This window comes from Fukomys damarensis, unplaced genomic scaffold (assembly GCF_012274545.1).
Source record: "Fukomys damarensis isolate Sample0158 unplaced genomic scaffold, DMR_v1.0_HiC HiC_scaffold_32, whole genome shotgun sequence".
Lineage (NCBI taxonomy): Eukaryota > Metazoa > Chordata > Mammalia > Rodentia > Bathyergidae > Fukomys > Fukomys damarensis.
Window position 1 is genome coordinate 45,566,320 of NW_022900944.1, and position 6,495 is coordinate 45,572,814.

General features: G+C 49.2%; 2 long non-coding RNA genes across 2 annotated transcripts; one reads left to right on the forward strand and one right to left on the reverse strand.

Annotated features, from left to right (window-relative positions):
* The first annotated feature begins 304 nt into the window (after window positions 1-304).
* Window positions 305-1,285, forward strand: LOC104858266. The gene is made up of 3 exons (XR_779088.1): window positions 305-421; window positions 781-866; window positions 1,211-1,285. It is a non-coding gene; the product is annotated as an uncharacterized LOC104858266 (long non-coding RNA).
* Window positions 614-4,991, reverse strand: LOC104858265. Its single transcript, XR_779087.1, has 3 exons — window positions 4,745-4,991; window positions 1,272-1,392; window positions 614-724 (listed from the first exon to the last, which is right to left on the reverse strand). It is a non-coding gene; the product is annotated as an uncharacterized LOC104858265 (long non-coding RNA).
* Window positions 4,992-6,495: the final 1,504 nt, after the last annotated feature.

Consider the following 6,495-nt stretch of genomic DNA (forward strand, 5'->3'; position numbering starts at 1 on the left):
AAGCTGCTCACCTCAGGGGACCCAGGAAGCGGAGAGCCGGGTCAAGAGGACCCTGAGGAGAAGGGCCAGCCTCCAACACCGCATTACTTTGACCCACCCAGACACACCCACAAGTGTGCTTTACTAATTTCCTAGGCATCTCTCAAGCCAATCATGTTGAAAATTAAAATTACCACATTCCTGTATGGTTTCACAAACGCCACGGTCATTATATCTTTAAAAACCAAATAACTTATATATTTTTTCCTATTTTCTCCCTCTACATTTGACTGCAACCTCAAACTTTCTGGTGTTGAAAGCACACAGCAAAGATAACGTTGTCGGAAACTAGCAGCGTGTAGAGGACCTTTCGGGCCACCTGAGATGAAGTTGCCCAGGGGGAAAGTGGGTGGAGATAAGAAGTGAAGAACAGACCACGGAGGTGACTGTTTTATCAGAAGATAAGTGGGCACAGGAGGCCAGGGTGAGCAGGGAGGTGTGGGCAGCACAGCTGAATGGAAGGGGCCCGGGGCACTGCCTACCTCAAGGAGCCCTCAAATTGGCTCACATGTTTGTTTCTTTGAATCACAAGATAGACAGCTCAGAGCACTGCTTGCTGGGAGAGCCTGTGCCCCAGATCTGCATTTCCAATATTCTGAGTCAAACGTAATGTCCACAAGAAGAGTGAAAGACAGTTTCCCGCTGCCCTTCTAGGTGCTTTGCCTGGGCTACAAATGAAGTTGACCTAAAGCAAATTAGCAGGAAAAGGAAAAAAAAAAACCATTTTAACTACGTTTGTAGGCACAGGAGCCCTGTGAAACACGAGACTGAGGTGCAAGGAAGGATCAGAGGATGAACGCCTGTGTCGTGTGCTGAGCTGCAGGAAGGTAGGGGCCTCGGAGCTTCTGCGGGGCCTTAGTCATGGCGAGGACGTCAGTTACGGGAGAGGGTGGAGGGTAACAGTCACTGTGTGTATTGGGCCAGCTCTCTGTTGCTGTGACCAAATATCTGAGGAGAGCACTTAGACAAGGAAAGATTTATTTCGGTTCGTGGATGCAGAGATTTCAGTCTATGGTCAGCTGGCTTCAAGACAGAAGTACCAAGGCAGGAGGGTGAGGCAGAGGACAGATACTCACCTCACAGCAGCAAGAAAACAGCATGAGGGGAAAAGCACTGGAGAGAGAGGAAGGGACCGGCGGTGAGAAATCACCCCGTCTGGTTACCTTCCCAGCGAGCCACTTCCTCCACCCAAGTCCCAGGACCCTAACAGCACAATTCAGCCATGAGCTCACCCTTCGATCAGTCCATGGAGGAGGGCATCGCTCCTGCAACCTGATCACCTTCCCAAAGCCGCACCTCTGAACACGGGGTCCTTTTGGGAGACATGTTACATACGAACCATAGTACTGTGCTCTGTGAAGAGAAAGTTTCTCAGGTAATAAATAAAGTTTCTCGGGTCACCTGGGAACAGCCCTCAGCAGATGAGACGGTAGTCTGTTACCAGAACCAGGTCCATCTGCTCGCTACTTAAAAGCCGAGAAAATCAGGTTTATTCAAGGGACAGAACCTTGGGAGGTGGGAGGATGCGTCCCCAACAAAAGCCTATCTTGGGAAGCTCAGGTATGTGAAAGGAGGGAGCAAAGCAGAGATGCTGCAGCTGCTGCTGCTGGCAAAAGGAATGTGCTGGGTGAGGCCTTTGTCATGCAGGGCTCCCGTCTTTGCCCTACCCACCTGAGGCCAGAAGACCACGGTTGACCTTGACCCTGTGGAGCTAGTTCCTGTATTTTATTTGGCAGTGTTATCGCTTTTCTGCAAGTTAAATCTCATAGCGATTTTCTGTGCTAGGTGTCAGTTGGTCCATGGGCCTGGAGAATAAGGGGTACGTTTTGCACTCTGATGTTATCTGAAGACCACCAGATGTTCTGGGTTCTGTAAATCTGAAGACAGATTATTTAGCAGTTAGCATCTTAATCCGTCAGGTGCAGTTTTTCTTTAGAATTGAGATTGCCAGGCAAAGGGAGAGGGAAACAAAAAGGGACTTTGCCAAGGACAACCTGCAGTGGGGCTGCAGCCACTGAGACACGTCAGGGTGTGGTGGCAGATTCCAGCCTCCCCTCTGGTTGACAAGGCCTCTCTGAGCAGGGCTCTCATGACAGTTGAGTCCTTTTGGAGGCCACAGGCGATAAGAGAGGCCCTCTGCACGCATCTATTGCACCCTGTGTCCTCCATGCAAAGGGACCCCCACGTCACAGCAGAACCTGAGGGAGTTACATCTCCTGAACCCCTCCATCCGGGAACATCCAGGATGCCCAGGCTGCCTCCAGCTCTCTGCCTACCTTCACCTGGTGGGACTTTGTGGGTTCCAGGACGGCACGAAGGCCTCTCCCAACACGGGCCACAGCACCTCCCGCAAAGGCCATGGAAAACACCTGTCAGCCAAGGGGATGCTTCCTTTCCACTCCTGGGGCAGACATATGGGCTCATGGGAAAAGCCAATATACAAGATGTGATCAAAAAATACTGTGAGCGTTCAAAAAATATTTTAATGTACTAAGGTGCAAGGCCCATTGCCATTAATCCTCCCCAAGATTCTCCCCCTTGCTCCAAAGACACTTATCCCATCATTCCCACCACCTCCTGGAGCAGTTTTCAAAGTCCTTTTTCATGAGTATCCTTGGCTGCACCCCCCAGGCTATCTCAATGTCCTCAATCAATTTAAGACTTTGACCGTCCTGGGTCATCTTGACTTTGGGGAAGAGCCGGAAGTTGCATGATGCCCAATCCAGTGAACAAGGCGGCAAAGGACACACTGGAATGTTTTTGTTTTTGTTTTTTGAGACAGGGTCTCACTATATAGTTGAGACTGACCTGGAACTCACTATACCCCCCAGGCTATCTCAATGTCCTCAATCAATTTAAGACTTTGACCGTCCTGGGTCATCTTGACTTTGGGGAAGAGCCGGAAGTTGCATGATGCCCAATCCAGTGAACAAGGCGGCAAAGGACACACTGGAATGTTTTTGTTTTTGTTTTTTGAGACAGGGTCTCACTATATAGTTGAGACTGACCTGGAACTCACTATGTAGCCCAGGCTGATCTCAAACTCACAGCAATCCTCCTGCCTCGGCCTCCCAAATGCTTGGATTATGGGTGTGCACCACCACACCTGGCCTGGAATATTTTTATTTGGTGGAAACTTCCACAAAGATTTTGAATCCATTCAGGACATGAAAGCAGCCACAAAATACACACACACACACACACACACACACACACACACACACACACACACAGACTTCCAGAACTGCTTCAGAAAGTTGCAAGATGATGGGACAAGTGTGCTCAAAGCAAAGAAGAGTATTCTGAGGAGGATTTGTGGCAATGCGTGTTTTATGTGATAAATTCTTTTTAATTTTTATTTGAACATTCCCAGTACTGTTTTTGGAAACACCTCTTTGCTTCCTGCCCAGTACATGGATTATAAGGGGATAGCCTCTTAATCTGTATAGCAGTATGCATGATCAAAAAGCATATGGAAGGACCAAAAGAAAGCACATAAGAATTTTAAATTTTCCTGGTATCAAGAAAGCTTTTCTAAATATGCATTGCAAAGCCATAAAAGAAAAGATTGATCCATTTGACAAGAAAATTAAGCTGTTCTGCCTGGAAATGTATACCATAAATACATCAAATCACATGACAAGCTGTGAAAAATGTTTTGCATATCCAAAGGTCTTCTTCCTTTAATATGAGAAGAGCTTCTACAAATGCCTGTAGGAGACAGAAGGTGCCAGAATGTAAGATCGCCTCCAGCTGGTTATTATGAGAAACTGCAAACACAGAAACTCTAAGAAGGTAGCCTTTTGTAAGAGGTTTACATCTACCAAGGTGTTATGGTTTGGATCTAAGGTGTCCTCTCAAAGTCTCAAGGGCATTTTTCTGGGAAATTGGATCGTGGAAGGACTCCTCATCAGTGGGTCTGTCCGTTGGTGAGTTTGAAGCTAAATGTGTCCTTAGGTGGTAGGGCCTGGTGGGAAGAGGTGTGTCACTTGGGGCAGACTGGGGAGAGTGTCTCTCCCTCCCTGTTCCTCCCCTCTGCCTCTCTGCTTCCTGGTTGCCATGAGGTGAGCTTCCTCCCTCCACCAGACCCTTCCATAGCGCTCTCTCTGCTTGGAACCAGCTGATTCTGGACCAAACAGTGTGCAAATGGTGACCCCCCCACACACACATGTCTCCTGCCTTAAGTTGCAGGGTCAGGTTTTCTGTGATGGGAAAGGGACTAAAACAAAGGGAAATCTGCATTTGAAAGGGTGTCCTCCCCCCAATCAGTGGAAAAGGCCTGGACTTCAGCCCGCAGCACAGGCTTCCTCTTGTCTTAGACGGGCCTTTCCCTGGGCCCCTCTGCCTTTGTGCCGGCAAACTGTGGCCTTCAGGACTTAAATGGCAACTCCTTTCTCTGGCTTACCACCCATGTATCCAGCATGGCTGGATTTCTCTTCTCCCTTGTCTGTGGTCCTAGGGAGCCCCTGCTAAGGACTCACGAAGGTGAAGGGAGAAGACAACTTTGTAAGAAAAAGCCCAAGAGAAAAATGGGCAGAGCCATCAGCACACGAGTCCGGAGGAAACAAATACTAACTGCCCTCACATGTCCATCGAGAAAGGAGCTGGACCTCACTTAGGAAAAGAGAAACGCAAATGAAACCACCAAGAGCTGCCTTTCCTCCTCAGGCCGGCGCGGGGCAGGTGCGGTGTGCGTGCTGCTCACCTGCTCTTGCGGCCGTTTTGAATTTTACATCTCGTGCATATTTTGCCTTTTTAAGAATAAATAAGGGGTCTCTAAGCGCAAGTCGGCAGAATCTCTGAACAAAAGGGCTTGAAATGACGAACTGCAGAAGTTGCTGCGGCTCCCACAGCAGCCCTTCAGTGGGCTCATCACCCAGCAGGTGCCGCACTGGGGGTGTCCGCGTCCCGGAGAAAGGCCGGAAGAGGACGGGGTCCCCGCCCCGCACCCTTGCGTTCCGGCAGTGAGGGACAGACAACCGTCAAACAGGTCCATGCATGGCGCGCGGGTAGCAATGCCACTAGACAGGGTCCAAGCTGGACCTCTAAAGAGGAAACGGGGACCGCAGCTCGGGGGGGACAGATCACTGACCGCCGGTGCGGGAAACAGGAAAAGTGTGGCGGGGTCTCTGTGAGGGCCAAGAGGGGAAGGGAATTCTGCGCAAGGAGCTGAGGGGGCCACGCCAGACTGGAGAGAGCAGGCCCGCCCACTGACGGAGCTGGGGTCACTGCGTCCACTGCGTCCGTTCTGATCTGTACTGTGGCGCGGGAGAGGTCTTTCTGCCGGTGAAGGGGCCTGGACTCCGCCACAGGATGGTGTCAGCTGGCGGAAGCCTCCGTTTTGCAGGAGCTCTGCAGGCCTAGAGCAGTGACTAGACCACTTCCGGGTGCATGGGCAGTCGCACACCCCTGTGAATGTCTTGTCCTGGTGTCCTCGGCTTGAATGTATTATGTAAATTTAGGTCCGGTGAACCTCGTGTCATCTGGCTTAGACGATCCAGAAATCACTGACCCGCTTCTGTGCAGAGCTGAGCAGGGAATCTGACTTGAGGTTTTCAGATGATAAGGAAGACGGACACAAAATGAAAATCCAGCTCCGTCCTGCCTTTCATTACCCATTGGGCATCTGTAGGCCTAAGTAAAGAATCATCGCTTTTTTAGTAGAAGCAACTTTTAAATCTCAATTGCCTCCAGAGAATAAATCATATTTTAGAGAGCAACATGTCCAGGAGTATAACTGCCCTGTGCCTGTGGTGGGACTGTCTCAATGTTATACAGAGAAGGATAGGTATCCGGGGTAGATGGAGAGAGCTAGGGGAAGGGGGATTCAGGGTAGACTTACATGCTTTTTTGGAAAAGGTACTCAAGAAGATTCTAATGAAACTGTGACACTGAGGAGCTGAGATTAAAAAAAAAAATGGGGGAGCCAGTCTTAGAGATGTCTGGAGAAGGAGAAAGCAATCTAGGCAGAAGGAACAGCACATGCAAAGGCCCCGTGGCAGAAGTAACACTAGTTTGCTCCAGGAGCAGCAGGGAGGCTGGTAATAAATAAGCTACAGGGAAAACAGGAGAGGAGAACACAGGCAGTGCAGAGGCACGGGGCCCATAAAGTGGGGTTTTATACATCACTAAGGACAAAGTGAGGCCGGCTGCTGCAATGTCAGGCACTGAATAAAAGGTCCCCTGCACACAGCAGCTGGATTTTAATTCCAAAAGCAATGCATCAATGTGTTAAGGGAAAACTTCCTTTAACCATGATTTTTTCCCACTGCTTTATGAAAAGGCAAGGACTCATTTTTAAAAATTTTCTGCTTCAGTTATCAACATTTTTAAGCATTTTCTCTCATTTAGTGATAAATTACCTCCAGAACAAGGTCTTTTGGCCTTGGTAACTTTCCTCTAATGAGTTGCTTTATGCCAGTTGGTAAAATTTTGCCAGCATTGTCTGCATCTATT